Raw genomic sequence first — 27,962 nt, forward strand, 5'->3', positions numbered from 1 at the left:
CTAGTGGAACAGAGGGCAGAAGGGCACAAAAAATGAGGGGAAAACGAAGTGGAACAGAGGGCAGAAAGGCACAAAAAAACGAGTGGGACTGAGGGCAGAAAGGCACAAAAAACGATTAAAACAGAGGGCAGAAAGGCACAAAAACTAGGTAAATACGAGTGGAATAGAAGGCAAAAGGGGCACAAAAACAAGTTGCACAGAGGACAGACGGGCACAAAAAACTAATGGCACAGAGGCAAAATACAGAATACAGAAATATAGGGGCAGCTAAGAACAGAAGGCAGAACGGGCAGAGAGGCACGGGGGCAGCGAGGGGAACAGAAGGGAAAACTGGGCAGAGACCAGCCGCGTCCGGTAGTGGGAGTACCGGCCGGGCGGTGACGTCGGGAGGGGGAGGGGCAGGGTGGGGGGTAGTAATGTATGGATTCCGGACCTTAACAGGTAAGTAAACATAAAAATAAATAAAACGAATTTCGTTGTGCGCACTGCATCGCATTTGGTGATGCAGTATGTGCAACGAAATTCGTTTTACTTATTTTTATGTTTACTTATCTGTTAAGGTCTGGAATCCATACATTACTACCCCCCACCCTGCCCCTCCCCCTCCCCACGTCACTGCCCGGCCGGTACTCCCACTACCGGCCGCGGCTGGCAGAGACACGGGCAGCGAGGGATACAGAAGGAAAGACCGGGCAGAGAGAGCATGGGGACAGCGAGGGGAACAGAGGGAAGAAAAAGGGGCACGGACCATGTACAGGCAGCGGGGAAGACAGACAACAGCAGTCAGAGACAAAACAATGACAATACAGGCAATACAATAAATTTGCAAACTGCCCTTAAGACCCTTATTGTGGCTCTGTATGTGTGAAAATGCACCATATTTTCACTTTTTAAAGTAAACATTTTGAGTGCCATTTGGCGCAGCAGACACGCGCGGTTTGGTTCCTGGCGCACATAGCCACGGTTGCAGCACACAGAGACCCTCCACTGCCGCACACAGAGGAAACAAATTAGAGGGAACATTGGTGGTGAGTACTTGTGTCTCGACTTACCAATCTTGTTCAACCCTCCCATGAAGCATAGGTACTTTACCATCACTTTTAATTGGCTGGCTTTTAGAAAGTTAAATTTTCCTTGCTTGAAGCAGCATGTGTATGCTAATCAGTATTTGCTCTCCAATTTCTCACAACTATAGATTGTATTTGAATATGTGAACATGGTATGAAACACAACTTTTTATTTCAGGTGTTTTGCAGCAGTTTCAAAATATTGTGGAGCTTCTCATTGCTGAATACGGTGCAATGACTGATAGCTATTACTTTGCATTTTTTAGCTTGGTTTTCACTGAGTGGAAAGTGTCACTCTAAGTGTCACACATACACACTGAAACCATGAAATGTCACACATAAGTAGGGCTCCCGGTTTTATGGTATTTTTTTTTTTTTTAACATTTGCATCTGTATTCATTCATATTTATCGTTTGGCCATTTTATCTGTATTTATCCATATTTATTTTGTATGCTTTGCATATAAATGAAGTTGTCAAACTGTACATTACCATATTTATTTAACTGATAGACGCGCACTCATACTTTGCTGTCTGTCAAGTTTTAGCTATTTAAGCAGGCAAATGTTACATAACAATACATCCACTTTAAATACTATCATTATGCAATAAATGTATGTTGACATATCCCATTATTTAAAGAAATGTCATCCTGTTTTTTAAATTCCATGCTGTCCTGCTGCTGGCCTATAATTCATTAAAGGCAGCATGGAGAGTCACTTAACAGTAGGACAATTTTCTGTATTTATCCACTTTTAAAAATAAATGCAGACAGAAAACACATTGTTTTCTGTCTGTATTTATCTGTAAAAAATCAGTGAAAACGGGAAGCCTTACACATAAGCATCCTGAAAAATTGACATGCCATGTTTTAGTACGTCTCGCTTAGAGCACTTAATGGCTTGACTAATGTAGTTGTATGCCAAACTTCATCCACCTTTGGACTGTTAATTCCTCCATACAAGGACCTTTTAGTCACAGGCTTAAGTACTGAGCAGCTTCAATTGTTAAATCTTTCAATACGTGCAAATGATAGATCTGCTGCACATGTGATGTCACTTCCTGTTGTGATATTGCTTCCTGTTGTGATGTCACTTCCGGCCATGATGTCACTTCCGGTTGTGATGTCACTTCCTGTGACACCACCTAACTTGGAGAGTCCCCCCACTTCTTTTTTTAGGACTTGTGCCCTGCACATAACTATACAAGTTAGCCGAAAGAAAGGGGATATTGTCCCTTGGGGAGGTATTGAGGAATATGCAGCAATAAAAAGGTTGTAATATGGCATTTAAAATGAGAATGCCTTTTTGAAAAAGGAAGAAGCTATACCAAATAGGTCCATGAATAGGGTAAATATGGTGCCCAAACACGCTGAGGAGCAACAGAGGAGAGAGGGTTACCAGTTGTGCAACAGGTGTGGGAGGTTAAGCCAGTACTGCAGGATATTTAAACAGTGTTGTGGCTGAAGGCACAATTGATTTTAAGCCAGGAACGTTCGTTTGCCCGGCTTAGCAACAGGGTGATGGTAAGCTGATAATTATGGAGGGGGCCATGACCTGTCAATGGGACTATTGTAGTGGCAAAAAGCATATAATGGAGGAACGTGGAAACGTAAATATAATGAATATAAAACTTGTGTTATGTTAATATAAGTAAAGGTATGCAAAGGTGGACACTGAGGATTAAGACCACAATTTGGGAATGGGACTATTTTAGTGGCAAAATACAACGAATGCAGGAATGTGGGGATGTGAATATAACAAATAAAAAGCGGTATGAGAATACAAGTAAGGGTATGTAAATTTGAAATTGTGGGTAACAATGTGCAGTTTCAGGACTGAGATATACGTTTGCCTGACATGCCTATCAACATAACTGCTGGATATTCAAACAGTGAAAGTCACAGGAGTGATTACGGTAGATGGGGAACAGGAACCCATGTATGACTGAAAGGTGTCCCCACAACCAGATAGGAAGTGAGTGTGGTGTGTGTTCGAAATATGCTAACCTGGTAAAAAATATATTGAATGGTCATACAGACAGTCAAATGATGACAATAATAACTGACAATCTTAGAAAAAAAAGACGGGGGGGAGACTATAGAATCTATCTCCTGAACTGTGGTAACAACTGGGGATATCAGGAATATAATCTGTCCAGGCATTAATAATGGTATGAATAGAAAAGGTTAACAAACTTGACCAGCATTGATGATATATGATTGAAACAACATGTTTGTTTATATTCTTATTAACAGTGTTTGGAATGGATTGAAAAAGTTGAGAATTGTATTGATGACACTACTGAAAAGTTTTATAAGAAAATGTTCGTAAGTAATGACTTGGACCTCCTCTTCACTATATTTATTGGATATACAGCACGGGTAAGGAATATAAGGATTACAATAAGCATGAAGTATACAGCTGTATTAACTATGATCACAAGGGAAACATTGGGATAGTGTATGCATGTAACAGGATTGCTATACTAAATACATTAGTAGCACTGTTGGGAACATGTAAAACAAAGCAAGTTCGGTGAAGGTCTAGACATGTGTTTAAGACGCATGCCAGAGTCAAGGTTTTTATTTGCAGTTGCATAAAAACATGTATTTTAAATGTAAAAAGTTATAACGAATTAAAATAAATATTAAAAAATGTAAATTAAAAACTAAATAAAATAGAACAAAATTGTAAAGTGTTTTGAACTGAATTTTAGTATTCATTGTATGTATATATGATTGTTTTAGGCCCTGATGAAGTCCCTAAAAGGGTATGAAACGCGTTGGCTGGGTCTGCCAAAAAATGGTTATGAATTGATTATAATTAAGAATATTTTTGGGAACAAATTCCAGCATTTTGGAGAATAATTCCCAACAGATGGAAATACTACATGGTTGAATGTGTGATCCAAAGCAATTACAGCTATATACAAGGATTGCAAATATATAAACAAGAGATTTTGTTGCCCTCCTAAGAAAAGAGAGTGTGGATTTAATATAGAGTTTTGTGGGCAGTCGAAACTCTAGGAGTAGGTACAAGGTACATGGAAATTTGGGGACTTTGAACAAGTGCAGTTTGGAAATCATCATTATTGCTATTGCTGTGTTTTTTTCTAATACGGAATTGCGTCATATTCCATGGGTGGCAATAAAGGAACGTTATGCTCCACCACAAAATGTAAAGCAATGCAACACAAGCCACTGTGTTGCATTATATTTCTTTACAAAGCCACGCAAGATGGCGTAAATCGCTTTTCGCATGGCTTAGTAAGTATCATTTAAGAAAGTGTGTTGCCTTGCTTTATAAATGTGGGCTTTAGTGCCTACATCAGCCCATTTCCTGTGTACTTCCTAGCTACTTTCAACAGCGCTGTAGAGATAACAATACTTTGCATTTTGCCTTTTGTTTCATTAAGGTAGCTTCCCACTTTCATGCAAAGATGAATTAATCTCAAGTTGTTAAACTTTCTGCTTGAGTAACTTGTTTAGGACTGTTTTCCTCTGACCTCTGGAATGTGCATTGCTGAATTTATAAGTGAAAACAAACAGAGTTCCAGAATCTAACGAAAAAAGCAGGATTAGAAAAGTTACTTGCCTGTCATCAGACAACTTGATACTTTCTATTTATTTTGGCTGCGGTTCTACATCTAAATCTTGATCTGGTCCAACACATTATATACCCAAGTAGCAGGGTGATTTCTGGAAACTTGAGCCCATATTTATCATAGTGTTGCATCGCCCTTGCACCACTCAAGGGGGCACAAGGGTGACATAACACTAAAGTCAGATCTATCAAAACATGCAAGGACACCTTTGGTAGCTCTGCATGGCCTGATAAATCTGGAGTAATGCATGGCAGGGCAAATCATTGCCTTGCGTTACTCTGCCCCAGGGAGGCGTTCTACGGGTGCAGCGTGGGTGTTACAACGCATTCACGCAAGGATTTTGGTGCATTCCCAGAATATCATTAATGGTAAACCTGGAATTGTGTCAAAATGCTACAGCTAAAAAGAGTTATCCAAAAAGAGTTATGGTCGTGCACTGCGGGACTTTAGTGAAGTTGGCTGGTTGGCCGTGCTACTGCTCCCAGGGGAGGCGTAACAAGGAGAAATATTTGTATTTCTCCTTGCTTTTTCCTCTTTTTACATGTGCTGCATTCTGCCACTCACAAAAAAGGAGGAAAATTACTCTGAGGATTGTTTTTGAGCAGGAAGGTGCCCCTCCCTCCCGAAAACATTCCTGCCAACAACGCAGGCACCCTTGCACCATGGTACAAGGACGCCTGCGTTAGTGCAAGGCAGCACATTGTGCACAAGGTAAGGACAGGAATGCGCTGTATAATGTTAAATATGAAACATTCCTTCCCTTTCACGCAGGGCAACAAAGTTGCTTGCTGCGCTGCATGAAAGCATGCTAAATCTGGGTCTATTTTTATGTCATTCACTATTAACAATGCTGCAAGATGTAAAATTGACTAGACACTAAGGAGTCAGTTCAGTTATGATGCAAGCAGGTTACTTACTTTTCTTTGCTTTGAAATGAGTTTAAGTGTTGAGCTCTGGCAAACCCCTGTTCAAATTTAGTTTTAGATGGAACAGATACTCAATTCGTTACTGGGAACTGGCATGTGCAAAGTTTGATGGAAAATAACCGGAGGGTCGACGGTCCTTAGAGCTATGTTCTTGCTGCATCAAGTGCCCTATTTTCGCTCTCATATCTACCCATTATGTTTTCTGGTGCAGGAAATTTGTTTCATGATGTACTGTTCATTATTTTGTTTGTTACTGGTTCATGTAGCGCAACACGTGATATGGTCCACCGAAAGTGGTACATCTTTTAACATGGTGACTACCATCTCCTTAACTAAGCCTTGGCATGACTAATGGTTGGTGTAACCCAATTACAGAGGCTGCTTAATTTTTCTCCCAATGAAATGATTGCAGCTTTTAATAACTGACCATTGATTCTCCCAGAATGCATCTGGTGTGTGTCAGGTTTCTTGAGCAAATGAGAGGTGGGAAACTATGTTAGGCCCCCCTTTAAGTATGTAGCTCATACGGTTGTAGGGTGCTGTACAGGGTTTAGTAGTAGTCAGTGCTGCTTTCTCTGCTTCCTTGTTTTACCCCCTACACTGCTTTGTCTTCACCCCTTCCCTCCCTTGCAGATAGAGGCCAAGTGCATGCAACTGAATAGAAATCCCATCCACTAAATGGATCAAGCAGATGCTTTTCTGTTAGCCTTCTCTGATCAGTACCAGCAGATCTCCCTGTGGCTCGAGAGGAACAACACTTAACAAAGATCATGGCCATGGGTATGCACAATGCCGCACACCATCTACCAAGAGAGGGGCTATCTTACTATCACCTCATTCGTAAGTCCTGTTCGGTTAGAGAAGCCAGGACTCAGTAAATGCACCTGACTGGACAGCGGTCATCTGGTTTATAATCCACAACTTGAAAGTGACAGTTCCCCTGCTGGGTGCTTGGCATAGGCCTGGCGCACACCTGAAATAAATACACCTTCTATTGATCGGCTTAGCTAGAAAGCCTGGGCAGATTTGAAACTGAGGGGCATATTTACAAGGCCCCTGCGCCACAGAGTCTTCACTTTTTTACGCTCTGGAGGTGCACACCGCTGAGCCATATTTTCAGGCCCACGCAAAGCCACCCTGTGTGGCTTTTCATGGCCTTGTAAATATGGCCTCCTTACACGCATTACTCTGTGTAAAAGGGGCGTTCCATGAGTGTTGCTGTGGGTGTTCCCACACAATACCCATGGATTCAGATGCATTTGCAGATCTTCAAGCTTCCGTAAACCGGAATGTATCAGATTCATTAAAGTGGCGCAACAAGGAGAAATACCTTTATTTCTCCTCATTCTATGTGTGCTGCATTCTGCAGCACTCACAGAAGAAGGAAAATGTCTTCAATTATTGTTTTCGTGAAGGAAGGTGTCCCTTCCTTAACAAAAACACTCACCGCTGCAATATGCAAGGGTGCCTTCGTTGGCAGTACGATTCAGAAAAGGGGGTGGTGATGAACAGAGTGTCTGAATTAAGCAGACCACTCTTACCCAGTCCAAAGATCAGGGCTTGATCCATCACCGTTATTTATCTCACTGCCCCATCCCAGCTCAGAACCTGGCTATATGCAAATTAGTCTGTCCCTGGCCCAGTGCATCATGGGAACAGGGCAGACCAAACTACCAAGCCAATTCTTCACCAGAAAGGAGACAAGCTACAGTAGGCAGCCAATTGTGTGCCAACGCAGGGGAAAGCACAGGGATGTGTCACTTTGCTGTAAACACCACACCTCTGTGCACTTTTCTAATGATGCATCTCGGTGCAGCAAGATGGCTTGCAGTGCCGCTCTGCGTCATTTTCTAGTAAACATGCCCCTCAGTGTCCAGTTGGTTTCAGACTGAAGCCCAAGTCCAGTATACCCGTGTGTTGCTGTGAGTAAGTTCACTGAGATGGCGACTGCTAAGACTGAAGGCCTTAGAGGCTGCCCACCCTAACTGAAGATCATAGAATCAGTAGGTGCTGACAAAAGAGTTAGAGTTCATTTGCCTTTGCAATCCCTGGTACAACGGTGTTTCTCTGAACTTACTGACAAGAGTGTGAGAGCCTCAAGGCCTCCGTCAACATTGGCGCATCCACATATGTGTTCTGAGTGGCACCAAAAAGAACATGAGGGCTTGTATGCCTCTGAGGTAGCACCTCAACTGTGCTCTCTCTGAAAAGCAATGCTAAAAAGTGCATGAGGACTCAGTGCGTCAGCACCCCTCATTGTTTATGCTACTCTTGGAGGGATGCCCATGTGTCTGTGTCCCTCATCACAGTAGCTATGACTCCAGCTCTCCATTATGGGTAGCAATCATGACAAGGGGTGCATGTTCCTTGGTCCAGCTGCTGCCTGTTTTCCACAATCTGGATGGCAGCCATCTTTTCTTGAGTCTGTGTAGAAGAACCAAAGCGACTGCTGACAAAATGAGGTGGATTCTGAGCAAAACAGTCCTGAGATGTGATCTGCAAGGAATGGTATGCACACCCTTTATCAGCGAACTGAGTAGGATATCATACTGTTTGACTGCCACCCGCAGAATCTGGCACTGCACTTTGGCTGCAATCTTTCATTTATATGTGCAATCTGGCTCAGAACTATGTACATAATAACTGCAAAATTACCCTAAAGATTAATGTCGCAAGACTTCCTGAAGTTACTAAGCATATTTCCTTAATTAAAATAAAGTATTGGAGAAAGTCAAATAATAATCTACGTGAGTGAACGCATGCAAAGGACAAAAGCATAAATGTAAATTATATGTAAACACAAAGGCAGGGTTATAACTGGAGGGATGGGAATTGACAGCGTATGACAGAAGTCCACTTTGAGATTCATGCAAGTATGTTCAAGGTCGAAACTGCACATGGTATGTTTTGGCTCGTACTCAGGAATGCGAGGACATTGTTTTATCTGCATCCAATTAGAATGTGGTCTGTTTGTTGATCACAGTCAAGGATACAGAACCTCAAAAAAACGTTGGGTCATGAGAACAATTAAGACTTAGGCTTACTTTGGATTTCATGCAAGCCAAACATTTATTTACAAGAGCTTCCTGAGGCTCTCATTTGGCGGTTCAAGGCACATTTGCAACAGACAGGGCGGTGGGCATATTTACTAGAAACTGGCACAGATGGTGTTACGCCAAAATTGGTAACACCACCACGCTCCGTTTGTTTAAAAAGGCAGGGAATGCGCCACACGTACAATAATGCAGTGCCCCCCTGCATTTCCCCTATTGCTGGTGCTAAAGAAGCTGCTTAGCGCAGGTACCCTTGCACCATGTTGCAAGGGTGCCTGAGCTACAGGGGTGAATATTTATGTGGTTCATGATTTAGTCACCTGGTCATGAGGTTGTCCATTGTCAATTTTCAGAACTCAGTCACGTGACCTCTGAGACTTGATTGTGGCCATTTATTCTGCTTGGGGGGTTGCTGTACAGCTCCCCCAACAATTTATTGAGGTCTCATAGTATTATTTGCTAAGTCCCCCCTGGTTGTGTGCCCACTTGTGCTCCTGTGACCTCACGATAACATAACATGTTTATTTGTAAGGCGCACGTTCACCCGAAAAGGGGCATCTTGGTGCTTAATAACGATGATAGGGGCCTTGAACTTTTCCTGTCTATGTCCACCCTTAAGATACCCGTGAGCCGTTAAGACCCCCAAAGAGCATTGGGTGGAAAATGTAGTATCAATGGTTAGGGCGTCATGGCCTAAAGACAGCAGCTGTCCAACACGAAGTCAGAGGTTGGAAGAGGACTTGATAATAATCCTATTGCCCCTCTTCTTGGACCTCGAGGCTACTGCATTCCTCCGCTCAAACTCTTTGCTGGATGCCATGTTTTCTCATTTGGTTTCTTTGCCATCTTCTTTTTCATCAGCCTCCTTGTCTAAAGAACGCTCCATCTCCAGCGTCTTTGTTCTCCTCTCATCTCCTGTCCCAATCTGCTTGGATTGGGTTTGAATGGGATGGAGTGTGCACCTCAAACCCCAGTTCGGCATCTGCCCTGGGGCAGTGTATTGTCGATTTGTGGTCCCACTCGCCCTGACCACCGTCCCATGGATTCTGAAGACCAGAACTGGAGGAAGATCCTTCTCCCAACTCGCAGCCAAGCCCTGGAATACCCTGCCCCTCCACCTCAGGTAATCCCCATTGCTGACCCAATTCAGAAAGGATCTCAAAACCTGGCTCTTCGACAGAACGCCACGCCCAGGTGGATCAGCAGCACACCCCACCCCCCAGTGCCTTGAGACCCTTACGGGTGAGTAGCCGCACTATACAAACTCATGGTTGATTGATTGATTGATGTAAATTTTCTGCATAAATCATACGCCATTTGCATGATTTTGGAACATAGCCAAAAGATCTTTTGGGGCTCTTCTCACAAGAGTTGCTAGTTACCCTGAAGTCACACAGAGCTCGGGGACTTGCCTTAAAATATTTCTGCGGGGTCATTTTCATGTGCAAGAAACAGTGCATGGTGGTGGCTGTGGTGATAGGGGGTGGGTGGGAGTGCATCTTTTCATCCTGTTCTATGTACCTTCATTTGTTTGCATTCATTCACTTATGGGCAGCATGGTACTTCTCATTTGTGCTGCCATGTTTCACTAATGAGGGCCCATTTTGTAAAGTAGACTTGCGTTTATGATCTATTACATGCAGATGCCTGCCACTCAGCATGTAACTAAGCATGGGCGGATTTTGCGGATCCACGATCCGCGGATTTTGCGGATTTGCGGATCGTGGATCCGCATAATCCGCGGATTTTGAGGATTTGCGGATTTGCGGATTTGGGCTGATGAATGAGTCACTGAATTTGAGCTTCAACTAGTTCCAGCGACCATGTGTGTGTTACTATGCAATCGCCCCGAAGGGCGCAGGGGTCCCTTGGGTGAGCTGTCCATCATAGTGGGTCAATGGCGGGAAGACGGTGCACACCGCGAGTGGGCGGGGCTTCCATGCGAGTGCACATGCCTCTTGTGTGTATAAAAGGTCTGAGACCGATCAGAGCAGTAGATGGAGAGACAGAAGCTCCTGGTCACAGGAACAGCAAAGGGATTGCGCTCGTGAAATTCAAGGATACAAAGGCCTCTATCCAGCATCACAGCTGATTTTCGACGGTAGATTTGGGAAGAAGGCACACCTGCCCAGCCTCGACGACGCTCACGATTGTTTTTGGGCTGATGAATGAGTCACTGAATTTGAGCTTCAGCTAGTTCCAGCGACCATGTGTGTGTTACTATGCAATAGCCCCGAAGGGCGCAGGGGTCCCTTCAGCTCCTGGCCACATGAACAGCACGAGGATTGCGCTCGTGAAAGTCAAGGATGCAAAGGCCTCTATCCGGCTTCCATGCGAGTCCAAGCCTCTTGTGTGTATCAAAGGGCAGAGACCGATCAGGAAGCACTAATAGATAAAATAAAGCAGGTGCTCGAGCACCTGCTTTATTTTATTCATTAGTGCTTCCTGTTGAAGCTAACTTATCTGACTTTGTAACAATTTTAGGATGGCGCTGGCAGCTTGCCGGCGCCATCTTAAAATAGTTACAACTTCAAGCTTGAAGGCTTGAACTTTTGCCCCCCGAATCCGCCGTTCGCGGATTCGCGGATTTTCAGTAAATTCGCGGGAGTTCGCGGATTGCGGATTTACCGAAAATCCGCGAAATCCGCAAGCGGAACGGATTTGACGCTCATGCTTACATGTAACCTCAAACGCCAAGAATTAAACACCCTTTGTTGAAAAATAGGAAGTAACAAGAGCTGTCCATCTAGTGACTGAATTGCACAATTTGACATTAAAAAACCTGGGATCAATGCTGGCTTCCCTGTTTTGCCAAACTGTGAGATCCTAGGCAAATATCTCCGGTGTGTTTGATCTAATAGACTAATGTTGCTCCATGTATAATAAGAATCTAGGCCACAGATAGAATGTACATGACAGCTGGCCTGCCTTTAAGTAAGGACTCTTAATGCATTGATATAATATGATATGTTAAGGTGAAAAATTAAATAAATACACTTATCTTTACACAATGTTTGTAGTACGATTTACATGTCAAATACATTCAGGGCTCCACTCTGACACATGCTCTTATTTCCAAGCTAGACGCTTGGTGCGGCTATGGCTCGGTTCTCCCAGTTCATTGTTGGCTGGTACTAGGTGTCATTAAGACATGAACTTGCGCCAAATGTAGGCAGCCCCATTTCTTCATCCTTTGTGTTAGGTCTGTCATCCTTGAGGTGGCCCTCCCCCAAACTTTTTGCCTGCTTACCTCCTGTTTTTACTGATTTTTGTTATTGGCCTTAGGTCTCTGAATACTTTACTACGACTGACCAGTGGTAAATTGCACGTTCTTCTTCCAAAAACATGGTAACATAGGTGTACACACAATTAATTGGCATACTTAGTTTACTTTTCAGTCCCTTGTAAAGTGGTATACCATATACCCAGGGCCTGTAACCTAAATGCTACTGGTGGGCTTGCAGATCTGATTGTGCCACCCACACAAGTAGCTGTTCAAACCTGTCTCAGGCCTGCCATTGCAAGACCTGTGTGTGCAGTTTACAGCCACTTGGAGGTAGTAAGGGAAGGGTGCTGTGTAAGTAAAATAGTAGGACATGTACTTTTATGTTCCACATGTCCTGGTAGTGAAACCCCCCCACAATCATTTTTCACTACTGTGAGGCCAACTCCTCTCATAGCCTAGTATTGGGATTCCTCAATACACTTCTAACCTATAATTCCTGATGAGAAAGGAATGGTTGTATCATGTTTCATATCTTTGAAATTATATTGATAAATCCTCTTTACTGGTAAAGTTGTATTTAACATTGCTATTTTAGAAATGCCATTTTTAGAAAGTGAACATTTCTCTGTTCTTACTGCTCTGTGTGCCTTGATGTCTCTCTTAAATACACGTCTGGGGTGGGTGACAGCTACACTTTGTGCATTGCCTCTAGATAGCCACAAACACAGGAAGGGTAGGTGTTACAGAAATCTCATCTGCATTCATTAGGATTCTGATAGGTCTACCTGGGCAGGAAGAGAGGGGGAGGTCTGAATAGGCAGTGTCTTATTTCCCACACAAAGGGCTGATTACCCCCTACTAATAGTCTCTAGCCAGGGCTGGGAAGAAAGGACCGTGTGCACTTCAAAGACCCTTCTTTGAAGTTACCCCCCCACCGCACCCCCCCAAAGGCATAGTTGGGAATAAGTACTAGGGCTCTGGCCCCACCAAGAAAGTGCACTACTGGACCTGTGAAGAACTCTGCCAGGAGTAAAGACTGCTGTGCTACAAGGTTTGCCACTGTTCTTGACTGCTGCTTTAGAAGAACTGCTTTTCTGATTTGCTCTGCTGCCCTGCTGCCTGCTGATCTCTGCCGTCCTGAGGACAAGGACTGGACCCTTCTCACTTGAACCCAGAGTGACTCCAAGGGCTTGCTGTCTTGCCTCCTTTTCTAAAGCTTTAGGGTCATAAAAGACTTTCTTCAACCCTGCAACAGCACCTGGACTCTGCCATCTGTGAATCCTGCCCTGCCAAATGGTGCCAATCCAGTCCTGGGCCCTTGGAAATGAGCTTTTGCACTGACCGTACCAATGCATTGCCCTTCGACGCCAATGCAGGAGCTAATTGACATCATCGCTTCGATGGACTGCGCGGCTTGATGACGCTGGACTGCGCACATTGACGAGGACACTTCACCTGCAACGTAAAGGGGTTCTTCAACTAAGCTTTGTTGCCTGTGCGAATCAGAACCAACGCATCGGGACTTCGATGTTGACGCTTTCTCCATACAATGTACTTTTTCAGGGAAGCCGCATGAGTCCTGCAGCCGACCTCCTCTCCATCGCAGTCGGCCTAAACTTTGAATCTACCCCGCTCCTGCATGACCTCAAGGAACCCTTAACCGCTATTTGCTTCTAAACACTACTTTTTGATGTATTCTTCAAAAATTAAACTCCGGTTCTACTTATTGGATTTTTGTCGTCTTATTCCTAAAAAGATAATCTATTGTTCTAAATCTGTGTATTTTCAGTGTGTTGCTGTGTGTATGTGTTGCACAAATATTGCATACAGTGCCTCTTTAGATAAACCTGACTGCTCTGTGCCAAGCTACTAGAGGATGAGCCCAGGTTATCTTTTAGTGTGTATCTAGCTTACCCTGACTAGGGTGGCGGTTCTTCTTGTACAGGGTGCACACTCTGACAACTAGAAACCTCAGTTGTAACATTTCACATGCACAGATATTAGATATATACTTTTGAATGTACTTCACATTTTTGCTTCAAGTGAGACCTTCACCTTCAGCCAACAAAGAGACACAGAGAAATTAACTTTAAGTCCTCTTTACGAACTGTCCCAAAAATCTGAAAGTACAAACTTTGAAATGCAGCAAAAAACTTCTATCATATGGATAAAATAGACCTCACATGTGATCCCTCCTGCTTAACTAGAGCTAAAAGCTAAAGCCAGGTACAGTAACACAGCAATCTGAAGTTACTAAGTAGCCCAAGGTACAAAAAGTGCAGGACATTTTAAAAACATTTCGCTTTGCAGACCTCTTCGGTGCTTAAATGTTGCTGTGAAAATATCCATTTCCATCTGCTACCCAAAAATGTCAATAATACTACCATTTAACAGCTTCTGCACAGCAAATGATAGTATTAGCATTTTCCAACTCATTCCAGAACATCCCACACCAAAGAAACAAGGAAGACAGCAGCGGTTCGCTGATGAAAATGAAACTGTAGAGATGCAATATTCCTTGAGGCACGGTTTGAAAAGAAAGAAAAGGTTATGGCAAATGAGCAACATATCCTTTTTTTTTTTTTTTTAAATATATTTTTATTGCAAAATTAGAAACCACAGGATACAAACAATCAACCAGTGCACTCGTGACATCCCCCCGTCCACTAAGAAGTCCAAACCATACACAGCCATTCAGCCCGCATCCCGGGGGCCGGGCGGCATGTCATTACATTTAATAGGAAAAGCACGGTGCACGTCCCACGGGGACCATGGTCGAAAAGTCGTTGTACGTATCTGCTTTTATCCCCCCCCCCCACAACAACATCTCCGTCAGCCATCCCAGAGGTAAACAGTGACACCGCTCATATCGGGGCCTGCCCTAGGTGCTATCGTTCTTTCCCGCCTGGCTACTCCCTCCAGCCCTTTCATACTCCACCCTGTACCAACCATCCTAGTAGAGTCAAAGCACCCAGGCGGCTACCATCCAGTGGCTTCCGTCCCACCCCGAACCCTCATGAACCAGTCCCCCCCAAGGCCCCCCCCCCCTGGCAACTGCTGGGCGTACGCCTCGTCCTGTCGAGTCAGATGGAACCACCACAGTGCGGAAGATAGCACTTCTGTGTTCGCCCCGTGGTGTCCACCGGTTTAGTTCTCCCCATCCTCGTCGTCCACAAAAGAATCACGCAAGGCCTGCACCACTAGCTCCCATGCACGCGCCGCTTCCAAAACTTTCTCATTCCCCATCTTAACAGCCTGCCGCATCCGGAGCACACTCTCACAGGCAGACCACCGCAGCAATTCATTCTTCCATCTACGCAGCGAGGGCCCCCCCCTGGACTTCCAATGCCACGATATCTCCCTCTGCGCCAATATCAGACCCAGATCAAGGAACTTGCTCGTCACCTTGGTGCGTTTAGTGTGCGGGAACCAGAGCAGCAGGCACGCCGCCATGTCGAATTCCACCTCCCTATCTGTCACTGCATTCAGGAGTCCCCCTACCTCCGCCCAATAGGTCCCCAATTGCGGGCACTTCCAAAACAAATGATCCATGTCCGCTCCCAGAGACGAACACCGTGGGCATCGAGCATCCGGCACCTGGAAGTAACGCTGTAATTTCTCTGGAGTTAAATAGGCCCTATGAAGCACATAGAAATGCACTTGCTGAAAGCGCGCATTTCTCGTGCCCTTCCACGTGCGCCGCAGGATGTGTCCCCAAGCCGTATCCGGTATGTGCCGGCCCACACTCTCCTCCCATTTAGCCTTGAGCCCCAGGAGTGGCTCCAGTCCCTCATTCAACATCCTATTATGGAGGCATGTCACAGCTTTGACCGTGCCCGCTGCCATCACCACATATTGGCACGCCATAGTCGTCGTGGGTTCTACGAGCCCCCCCTTCCAGTGCTTCTGCATGGCAGCCACCACCGCCGCGTGCAGGAGGAACCCCCCGTCGGGCAGCCCGAACTGGTCCCGGAGCGCCTCGAACGGTGCCAAAGCCCCATCTATGTACAAGTCGCCTACCACCTGTAGTCCCGCCTCCTCCCAATCCAGCAACGGGGACCAATCTCCTCCGTGCGGCAAGGCCGTCAGCATGCCGATCGGGATCTCCGGCGCATAAGGTCGCGAAGCCCTCGCTCTCCGAAGGCTCCTCTGCCAACACAGCCGGAGCGTCCTTTCCTCTATAGTGAGGGCCCGCAGCTCAAGCCTCTGCTGCATGACAATATAGGACAGCACGTGGCGTCGTATCCCTCGGTCCCGGTCCTCCTCTGGACCCCGGAACACCCTAGCTACGTTCTGTGTAAGAACCTGCAGCTGCGCCGCTAGATAATACAGCTCGAAGTCAGGCACAGCCATGCCCCCTTCAACCTTAGGGCGGAGGAGCGTGTTCAGGGCCACTCTACGGCGGCCGTGCCCCCATAAGAAGCCAATAATCATCGATCTCAGGTCTCTGAAGACCCCTTGGGGAATCCAGACAGGCAGCGTTCGGAAATAATAGAGGAAGCGGGGGAGCGCCACCATCTTCAAAAGGGCAATCCTACCCAGAACCGTCAGCGGGAGGGTCGACCAGAAAGACAAGCTGCCCCTCAGTGCCCGAACACAGCGTCCAATGTTGCCCTCCAAGAGGTCCGCAGTCGCGTGGTAGATGCGAACACCCAGATAGGTAAAACAAGATGGCTCCCACACCACGCCCAAGTCGCCGCCAGGAACGGGCGAGTCCGCTCGCAGCGGGAACACACAAGTCTTCGCCCAATTGACCTTAAGGCCCGACAGCCGGCCGAACTCCGACAATAGCTCCATCGCACCTGTCAATGCCCGCGAGGTATCAGCCAGGTATAGGAGCAAGTCATCCGCATACAGCGATATATAATGCCACTGCCCGCCTCTCGCTATCCCCGCGTACCTGACACCCGACCTCGCCTGGACCGCCAAAGGTTCCATCGCCAGAGCAAACAACAGGGGGGACAGAGAGCTTCCCTGCCGCGTGCCCCTGCCCACCGGGTACGCCGCAGACACCAGGCCGCCCAAACGCACCCTCGCCGCCGCCGAAGCATACAAGACCCTCGTCCACCTGCGGAACCCCTCGCCCATGCCAAACCTCTCCAAAACTCCGTCCAGGAACGGCCATTCCAAGCTATCAAAGGCTTTCTCGATGTCCACGGATAGGACCGCCGGGGCTCCCTCCTCGTCCAAGATGGCGTCCATTATCCCCACCAGGCGGCGAATATTCAGCGCCGTGCTCCTCGTGGGTATGAACCCGGCCTGGTCCCTATGTACCAGGCCCGTCATATATGGGGCCAGTCTGGTGGCCAGTATGCGGCTCAGAATTTTATAATCCACCGTCAGCATGGATAGCGGGCGGTAAGACCTCACATCCGCAGCATCCCGGCCAGGCTTTAGGAGCGGCACTATCAAGGCCTCCCGCATGGACCCAGGCAATACCCCAGCCTCGAAGGCTTCAGCGTACACCACCAACAGCCTGGGCGCCAAACTGTCCGCATATCGCTGATAAAATTCAATCGGTAATCCGTCCACCCCGGGCGTTTTGTTGCGAGCCATATGCTTAATGGCCGCCCGTATTTCTGAGAGCGTGATCGGGCCGCCCAGTTCCTTCGCGTCCTCCTCATCTAGGACCGGAAGCTGCCTTGCCCCCAAGTATTCCGCAATGTCCTGGGCCCCCACTCCCAGCTGGCCCTGATACAGTTCCTCATAGTACCCCCTAAAACATTCCAATACCGCTGCTTGGGTGTATACCATCTCTCCCTGCGCAGTACGAATGCCGAGGATCGGGGAGCCCCTAAGTTCCGGATTAGCCAGTCTGGCCAAGAGGGTACCCACCTTGTCTCTTTCCGCATGCGCCCTGACGATATATTGCCTGTGATCATAGCTACGTAAACGTTCCGTCTCAGTGGCGACCACTTCTTTCGCTTCTAAGAGCTGGGCCTGTAAGTCCGGCCTAGCTGGCCTGCGGCGCTCCAAATCCCTCAACCTTTCTTCCGCTTTCATGAGGTCAGTCAACACAGCCGTGCGAGCATTTGAAAACCTACCCAAACACACTCCTCTCACCACCACTTTCATTGCATCCCATTCAGTGGACCTACTCGTGGCCGAGCCCTCATTCACTCCGAAATAGCTATCAATGCCTTGTCGAACCGCATCAGAGAACACAGGATCTTCAAGCGTTTCCGGCCGAAGCCGCCACGTTGGAATTACTGAGCGCTCTCTCTGCCACTGAATGTGCACCAATAGGGGGTTATGATCTGAGATCGTTCTAGCCAAGTACTCCGCATGGGAGATCAGCGGGGCCAGGGATCCACTGCAGAGCACCGAATCAATCCTGACATGCAGGTCATGAAGAGCAGAGTAAAAGGAATAATCCCTGGTTTCCCTGTGCCGTTCCCTCCAGACATCCAGCAACCCCCACCTATCCTGCCAGTCCTTCCTGTGCGCGGCCAACCTGCGCACCGGGGAGTCCACCAGGGGGGGATGGGACCTATCCAGAACCACATCCGTGATCGAGTTAAAGTCCCCCCCTAGCACTATTGGGGCCGCCAGGAAAGAGGCCAAAGACCCCGAGAGGCTATCAAAATATCGAGCTTGATCAGCGTTCGGCGCATACACACAGCAGAAAACCACATCCCGTCCATATAACCTCCCCTCCACCGCCACAAACCTGCCATCCGGATCCACAGCTTGATTCAGTAATTGAAAGGGTATCCCCGCCCTCACCCAGATCAGCACCCCCCTGGCATACGCTGAGTAAGTGGTGCCAAACACCTGGCCCCTCCATCGTTTCTGCAAGGCAGTACACTCTTTCTTAGTAAGATGAGTCTCCTGGAGCATGGCAATCTGAACCCCCCTGCGTACTAGATATGCATGGACCTTATGACGTTTCACCATAGTTCGCAGCCCCCGGACATTCCACGTCAGGCATTTCAGATTAGGTAACGTCCCCATTCCAACTTCGTACAGTCCAAAGCAAATAACGAATGTTCACAGCCCCCCCAATGCAGTTGCCCCCCCCCAAACACCCCCAAAACAGAAAAACTCCCCAAACCCCACTCCCCAGGACAGAGCTCACGAACCCAATGGCCGCCCCCATCCAAACCTTGAACCAACGTCCCACACTCCTACCCTGTGGTCTCCACCACAGTCGGCCTTAAGGGCCCAAGGGGGTTGAGTCGCCGCCGACCCCAGCAAGCGGAGCTCGCACCCCGCGCCTCCATCCCTCCCGAAGCACTCAGCCTCCCCTCCCGGCATCCCGTCCTCCAACAGCAGGATACCACCCTACCATGAAGTCTCGAGCTAGCCCAGTCCAAACTCAGCCGCAAAAGATACCATCCGAAGTCTGTGGGGTCACCGTCGGCCCCTTCAAGCTTTCCGCCTCCGAGAGTTCCTCGCCCGTCTTGCTGCCTTCCCCTCCCGAGTCCGTTTCAGCCCGTTCACTGTTCTGTTGCGACCCTGTAATGGCCGCCGTCGCTGCGAGTGCATCCCTCTTCTCCGCCGCCATTTGAGCCTCCCGTTTCTCCCGCTGGCGCCTGTTGCGGGATCTGATTCGTTGCGATTGCCTCACCCGGGGCCGCTTGGGTTCATCTCGTCTGCTTTTATGTGATCTGTCCGTCCCCGCTCTATACGACTCCAGCCAAAGCCAAACCTCGTCCGGAGTCTGAAAAAAGTGCGTAGCCCCATCCATGATGATCCGCAACTTAGCCGGGTAGAGCAAGGAATACTGAACGCCTTCCTCCCTGAGTTCTTTCTTCACCGCCAAGAATGATGCCCGGTTTTTCTGGACCGCTTGGGTGTAGTCCGGGAAGATCGTAACCCTACTGTTCTCCACCTCATAAGGGCCCGACATCCTGGCCCGCTGAATGAGGAAATCTCGGTCCTTGTAGTGGAGGAGCCTCACCACCATCGGTCGGGGGGGGGCGGCCAATCCCCGGCGGGCGAGCAGGAACCCGGTGGGCCCGCTCCAGCGTGAAAAAAGGAGTGAGCCCCTCCGGCGCCACCACAGTGCGGAACCAGGTCTCCATATAGGCCACCGCATCCTCCCCCTCAATCCGTTCCGGAAGGCCGACGACCCGCACGTTGTTCCGCCTATTGCGGCCTTCGGCATCCTCCGCCCTCCGTTCCAGCGAGTCCAGCCGGGCCAACATGTCCGCAATCCCATGCTCCGCGGCCACCACCGATGGTTTCAGGTCCAGCAGCAGTTGGTCATGGTCCTTAACTCTGTCCGCTAGCTTCGCATGATCCGCGCGGAGCAGCCCTAGGCCCGTGGCCACTTGGGCGATGTCCTGGTGCAACGCGTCCTTAGTCGAGGCGATCGCATCAAGTATGGTATCCAATCGCTGGTTCAGCCGCTGTTCTCGGTCAAGCTCCGGGGAGGGACCCTCGCCCAGCCGAGTCGATGTCGCCGAGCCCTCCTCAGTGCATCTCACGGCCACCGGCCCTCCAGTCGCCGCCATTCCAGGGTGCTGCGTCACAGGTCCTGGAGCCCGCTGTCGTCAGCGCCCGTAGGCTAGTGCCAGGTAGTCGGGCACCGGGCAGAGCAATGTCTCCACAGAAACTCACAGGAGCAACAACCAGCTAGGTACACTCCGCTCCGCCGCCCCCCTCGGGAGCCTGAGGGGGAAAGTATGAGTCTCCAGGCGGCAGCCAGCCAGGGTCCCCAAGCTCCTGGCGAGTCAAGGCAGCGTCACTCGACCCCAAGGCACAGCACCGCCGACCCCAGTGCCTCGATCAGCCGAACGCAGGGTCTCCTGCCAGTATCCCTCGCCAGACGGCGACAACTCGGCTCAGAGCTGGAGTTCGGGGCCCGCCGAACTCCAACACCTCAGCCGCCTCTTCGACTCGGTCTCCTCGGGGCCTGCAGTCCCCCAGCGGCTCACCAATAGTGTCCAGCTGTCCCCTCACACTTCAGAGGGCAGGAGCGTCGTCTCCGGGCCGCCTAGGGTTCCGAAAACAGGAGAATTAACGGGATTCTGCGCGGAGCTACGAGCTCACGCCGCCATCCCGATCGGCGTCCAAGCCACGCCCCTCCATGAGCAACGTATCCTGTCGTGTTTTTATTAACTACTCAAGGTTTGCTCTGAAACTATTGGTCCAGTGAAAATGCTATGGGGAAGGAATGCTCCCAGCCCTTCCTGCTTGAATTGTAGTTAGTTCAGGTGCGGCTACTCCGCTAAGGCGGAGGAGCGGTGCCCCACTGCATTCAGAATAGGAAAAATATAAAGGTAATAATATTGTAATTATAATTTTATTTTTCGTAGGTTCGGGTCTGGGTTGGTGGCAGGTCTGGTGGCACAGGGGGAGGAGTGGTTTGCACAATCCAATTGCGCATGGCGGTTTGGCCGGCCGTCTTGGGCCCGCCAAGCAGTCATGCGCACTTTGCATGTTCCCCATCTGAGCGCCGAACCATGGCGAACCATGGTGCTCAGGCAAATTACAATGCTGCATTGCATTGCAGCTTTGTGATATAGTTAGGGGAGCCTGGATGCTTCCGGGACTCTCTGGAGAAGCGGAGACACGTAGGTGGAGACAGTTGCTGTGAAGATGTAAGTGGTATTATTTTTATGTATTTTGTCCCCCTCCACCTCCCTGCCCCTCCAACCCGTTCCCTGCCAGCCGCTACTGAGTTAGTCAGTGCAGCTCAAGCTTCTGGAAGTGGAAATGGGCATTGGAGGAGGACCATCAGGGACAGACACGCTTCAGAGAGACAGCTTTGCGGCTAAACCAAGCATCCCTCACATTCTTAGATTCCAAGCTAAGCAAAGTTTCAGTCACTCTCCAGGCCCACCAAATTATATTTTTTTATCTTGTGACACTGCGCACAAGTATTCTCAAACAGCCTTGCAATGTTCCATCAGGGTGAAATAAAACACTGGGAGAGGTGGGACAACACACAGAAAGTAAATTTGTACATCTAAATTGAAAAACAATGTGAGGTCGTCAATATACCATTGCGTGGCCCTGGTAAAAACATTTCCTGTTTCACTGCAAAACATTGTTTTATCGACATGTTGTGAAATAGTACCTCAATCACATCGCGAGCAGCGGACGGGCACTCATTAAGTGAGATCCATCAGTGCTTGGCCCATGAGCCAAACAGAAGAATGGTAGTGACTTTTGGGCAGCACTGGCAAATTAGGATGCACTAAGGAAAAGTGACATTGAAGTCAATAAATGGATAGAAATGGGCAGGCTCCAAGCCCTTTATTGTAAACAATACCTCTCGGAAACTAGAGTGCATGCGGTGTCGCAACCTAAAAACGATTAAAATGAAAAAGCACTATAACGCGGCCATCTCTAATGTATTTTTTTTATTAAAAAGAAACAAACAAGGAGTTGGTTGAGGGCCAAAGTAACACGAAGCGGAGGAGGTCTGTAGAGAAGAATGTAGGTTGTGCAGAGGTCATGCAAGGAACAGTGGGGAAGTACCCAGAGAATGGCGGCTGGTCAAAAGGGGCTGGAGAGGCAAAGAGACAACGGATAGTTGGCAGAATCGGCTAGGGAAACAAACGCAGTGAAGGGGTGGTGGGGGATAGGGCAGCAAGCTGACAATGTAACATGAGCAGAAAGGGTTGGAAAGTAAGCTAACAGTGGAGGGTGGGCAGATGGGGCTAAGGGAGCAAGCTGACAATGTAGAGTGGGCTAGAAAGGCTAGGACAGCAAGTTGACAACAGAGGGTGGGTGGAGGGTTGGTGGACCATATTATGGACAACAGCTATAGCGGCCAAAGTTCCTAGTGATATGGGTGATGCGTTGGACTAGTTCAGGTTTTTTCTTTGAATTCTTGGACTTGTAGTCTTGTTTTTTAATGGAATAAACAAGACTACAAGTACAAGACTTCCAAGGACAAACCTGAACTGGAGTAGCACATCACACCTGGACCTGGGAAACTTGGCATGGTTGTACAGAGGGTGGGTGAGAGGGGCTAGGGAACAAGCTGACAATGGAGGTGGGCTGAACGGCCTGGTAGAAGAGACTGGCATTGGAGGGTTGGCAGGAGGGGGTGAAGAAGCAAGCTCACAACGGGGGTTGGCAAGAGTCACTGAGAAAGGAAGTTGACAATAGAGGGTGGGTGGGCGACACTGGGGAGCAATTGGAGAAGGGGTGGTGGGGAAGCAAGAATGGCAATGGAAGGAAACAGCTGGAAAATACAGGCACACCTGCAGAGTGCTTAAACAAAAAGAGAAAAGTATCACATGAAAAATTATTTGAAGAAGGGCACAAGTAAGGCATCCATGCTCCAGTGGACGGACAAACACAAGAAGAGGATGGAAAGCCAAAACAAGCTGATGAATAAGAAGCAAGCAAATGAGAGTTACAATGAAACAAGTCAATGGCTAGCAACGGGCAGACTCTAAGCGCCCAATATAAGCTAACAATATCTTTTGCAACAGACAGCGCTTGTGCTATCATAGGCAAGACCTGAAATTGCTGAAAGTCAAGAACTAATTTTATTTTGCATTTCATAAGTCTGCCGAGTGGCTCTGTGACATATGGCATGATCAGCCATGCCTGGTGTTTTAGCCAGCAGCTTGTTATATTGTGGGGCTCATAGGCTTGCTTTTAATACTTTCGTTATGAATCCAAAGCTCCATATGGCAAAGCGAAGTTGGCTGAGATGTCAGAACTGCTGAAGGTGTTATACATGTCATGGAGTGTCCTGGCAGCAATAATAAACAAGCATTGGCATAGCCAATAGGTCTCACCTTTGGGACCTTATAAGTGTTTAGCCATGCAACAGTTAATGTTGTTGCAGTAAGGATATTGTGCTGCATAACTAAATACTTACAAGGTCCCAAAGGCGAGACCTATTGGCTATGCCAATGCTTGTTCTTTAATGTGGCAGTGCCTTAGTCAGGATGAATCCTCCTTGTAAATGCATTTCAAGTGGATGACCTAAAGATCAGTATCAAAAATACTCTCCTGTTCTTGTATCTTGTAGACTAAATGCTATCCTTTAAACGTGACTCTGTCCAAGCTTGAGTCTTAAGAAAGGTTGATTGTTGAATTGTCTCTATAGAGAAGGGGTTGCAGTCGCTTATTTCACAATTATTTTTCAAAAGTCTTTTCAGGCTATAGATATAGCAAGCAATGTTTTTGTTTGCTAAAAGATGGGCAATGAGGTTTCTGATTTCCTGTTTTTATTTGGGTACGAGTGTGTGTGTGTTTATCCTCAGCCCTAGGCATTACTTAACCAGCAGAAGTTATATAGCACAAGATTCCAGCATCATGCCAATGCCATGTTGCTTCTTATAGTTTTTTAAATATTTGAATATGCCCCTATGTGTTTCTCATTTTATAATTCTTTGCTGGAAATTGTGAAATAGGAGACATTAAAATAAAATCTTTAGTACACTGAAAAGATTTCTAAGTTTGAATAGGACATGTTTTCTAAGTTTGTTAGTTTAGGCAAACTTAAAATGTAAGAGCTCATCCCCCACTAACTTTAAATTTTCATTTATTTATTTTAGTATTACGGAAAGAAACGTGAAGTAAAAGGGGTGTGGCAAGCACGGGGTTCTCATCATTTGCACTTCCTTTGTCCTTTCTATTAATCATATTTTTATCCATGCTTCAGTGTTACTGACCACACATGATCTTTCCATGTGTAAAGCTCATTATTTATTGTTAATTTTTTTAATTTGTTTCTGAAGCTTCTCGTTGTTCTGACATGATCCCAAAATGCAGAGCCACTCTATCATCCCCCCTGCACCCCTCCAAAAAAAACCTGGCTGTATTTCTTAAACGCTTTTCCGGAGGGGGAATTGTAATTCTTCAACACACAGCTGTTTAAGTTGGGGAAGCTAAAAGACTATGGTCTGTCAACCGGACCTAATGCTTAGTCATGTAAACTAGCAAACCATTTGCAAGCTAGATCGCCTAGCTCTTGATGTTAAAGCTTAATAATTCACTCTGCCTTCTGAGTGAGAGGAAGCAAATAAGCCCTGCATTTGCCAGTTGGTTCTGCATGGAAGATGCAGCTCCTGGTTCACAGTCGCTGTGCCTCTGTTGGTTGCTCAAGTTAAGTTATTAACAGTGGGGAGGGGAATTAGAGCCTCAGTAATGCAGTCATATATGCCAGGACAGACTTACCGAGTGAAACAGCTTGCAGACACTCTTTACATATGAAGGACATTTCTCACCAAGCGGAACCAAAGGAATTAAAAAAATCATTGTTGGGTTTAAAATCCGTTGGTTTATTCCTGTAGTTTTAAGAAATGTTTTTTCTAGTTTTTTATTTTTATTGTTTTGTTCTAGTGGAGCGGGCAAGATAAAAAACAGTCCTGGGTAATGCAGTAGTGCTTGACTATGTCAGGCTGGTCTGGGCTAGTTGTCTGAGCATAACGAAGAGTGCAGAAGCCATCGCCACATTCTGTTGTGTAATCTCTGCCTTTAACAAAACAAGCAATGGCCATGCGGCCGTGAAACTGACACAGCCGCGCGGCGCGAAAGTCAAATGGCAGCTGTGCATGTCGCGCGGGCTTGACAGCAAGCAGGTGGCCGGCAAAAGGAGCACTTTTAAAAGCCAGCTACTAAATGTCTCGCCAGAATAGCGCATGCGCTGGATCTAGCAAGACTTAAAAATTGTACAAACGTATTCTAGACAATTTAAATCTGTTTGCTTCACATGTAAAATCAAATGTTTTATATGTGAAACTCTGCTCGCATATTTTGCAAGGGTTCCAACTTTCATTCACATCATGCCTTAAAACAAGCATTGGCAATGCAAATCATTTTGTCTCTTGTGTAGTGTAAACGTTTATGCTAAGCTTCACAACACAACAAATGGACAAAATGGACAGCTGCAGTGAAAACATACCTAAAATAAAGAATAAGTAAAGGACAGGTGGTAGTAGAAGGAAGAGCATCACACTATCCTCTCCTCTAGACGAGACAGGTACATCATAGGTAGCTAACACACTAAAGAAGAAGCGAGAGAAGTTAAAGGACTGTTGTATGCACTCTGTTAACAGAAATAAAGGACAAGAAGTACAAAACCCCTTGAATAAACATCCAGAACCTCTAATGGAATTACCAAACGTTCATGTACTCATACAGGATGATGAGCCCTCACTTGTTTATCGTGGTATGCTTCATCAATGGTTTCCACATCTGGCACTGGAAAACATCCAGAGCACTACTGTTCACTGGCTGTATAGTCTACTACTTTTGGCTTCTCTCGTATGAGTGAGGTTGTGTCACTTATGTAAACATTTATATTTTCAAAAAATAATTCAAGTGGGGCACTCCGTTACTCAATTTAACCTGTATTTTTTGTTTAAGCTACAAAGTTGTGTGCATCACTGAGTTTGGGAGCTGCTGAAACTCCCTTGTATGAACACCAAAAATATTCAGGACCAAATTGTACCTGAAAATCTGTGACCACTTCCTAGTGTATTTAACATACAATGTCAACAATTTCAACAAAATATACCATCTTCAACCACAATTTGTAAAAACAAAATTTCAATGAAGACTTGAAACAACTAATCAATTTATATTTTTCCTTTTTTTAAATCTGTTAGGCATGCATTAAAATTGCACAGGAGAAATAAAAATGTTTTTACTGGCGTCTTCCCACCAGAAGATTAAAAAGGGGTGATGAGGGGCATTCAAGTTATCTTGTGTTTTTGCCTATGATGGGTCAACAGCAATGGAGCCCTCGCTTCTTCATTGAACGTGTACATCTTGGGCAGAAACAGTGCAAACTTCTCTATTTCATATAGGCTCGGTATAGGTAGAGCAGCATCAATACAAACTTTTCTCATCACAGGACATTCAAAATTGGGCAGCTACAGTGAAAGCTTTGCTTCCTCACAATAAAGGTACAGTGTTGCAGTAGGAATGCAAGCAACCCTCTCTCTCACAGAAGGCAACAATTGCCATCTTACATTCGTAAATGATTTACAGACGAAAGGGTCTAGGATATGACACCGCACTTATTCGAATAATGGGAAGTTTTCTAACAATGTGGTGCGTTAACCAAAGGAAACCGGACCCTTTTTGTTCCCTATTTTGCTAAAGACTTCCTCCACAGAAAATGACAAAATTATTATGGTACACACACAACAAACAAGGAGTCCGTTCAACAAAGAAGTTAGTTCACACAGTTCTTTGTTCCTTGAATCTTTATTTTCTTTTTAATTCTTCTCAGTAGCCAACGTGTTTTGTCCTATTGAAGGACTTCTTCAGGGCTCATTAATCTACAAGCTTGTTCCAATGTATGTTCCCTCTTCTTCAAATCAGATACAATATTCTGTCATTCTTCTGTATTACTATACGATTAGGATCTTCCAATTTAAGGACGCATTAATCTTTTGGCTCCCTATGAGATACAATTCTGTTTAACACAGCTCCTGTCGCTTGAAGTCCTCAGTCTAGAATCTTCCTCAGTTTGAAGTCTTAACGCAGGGAGGTAATGTAGGAGAGATTCCTCAAGCAGTATACGGTCAGTGTTGACCCATTCCTTAAACAGTACGACGTCCTTCTGTCAATTCTGCTCACCACCATCTTACATTCCTTGCTGAACGAATCCAGCTGGGCAGACTAGTGCAAGCTTTCATTGCAAATAGAACATGTACACTTAAGGCATGCTAGACATGTAGGTTACAGACATATCTCAGGAGCGGGTGCTTAACTCACTGAGAGGAATGTATTGGTGGAGAAGTGAATTGCGAGGTCTGACACCATTCTCACTTAGGTAATATTCTACATCCGGATCCTGAAAGCCCTGCTGCAGCTGCTTGTGCTTATTGTTAAGTTTTCCACATATTGAGAAGTAGCCATTACCTAGTAGGTCTTTGCAATTTGTAGCATCTTAGCCACAGCCTAAGTCACTACGACCGAGATAGGAATTCAGGTGCCAACCACTTTGAAATGGTTTTGAATCGACATTTTCATGAGGTGCTGTGCAGTCCCATGCTTGGTGTCACCCTGATCAAAATGTTGAGAGACGCCACTGCTTTTAAACATTGTAAAACTTCTTTAAAGAGTGGTAACTGTGGCCTGACCTCCCGCTTGTAGAGACAACTGAAGAAAGATTATATGAAGGATGGGACAAGCCTGCGTGTTCGTCTCTCCAA

General features: G+C 46.8%; 1 long non-coding RNA gene across 1 annotated transcript in view; it reads left to right on the forward strand.

Annotated features, from left to right (window-relative positions):
- The window catches only part of LOC144774927 (uncharacterized), a 70,620-nt gene that overhangs the window by 29,370 nt on the left and 13,288 nt on the right, over positions 1-27,962 (forward strand). Inside the window, exon 2 of the long non-coding RNA XR_013600538.1 lies at positions 3,324-3,449. This is a non-coding gene — a long non-coding RNA (uncharacterized LOC144774927). The remainder of the gene's footprint in view (positions 1-3,323; positions 3,450-27,962) is intronic.

Source organism: Lissotriton helveticus, chromosome 1_1 (genome assembly GCF_964261635.1).
Source record: "Lissotriton helveticus chromosome 1_1, aLisHel1.1, whole genome shotgun sequence".
NCBI lineage: Eukaryota > Metazoa > Chordata > Amphibia > Caudata > Salamandridae > Lissotriton > Lissotriton helveticus.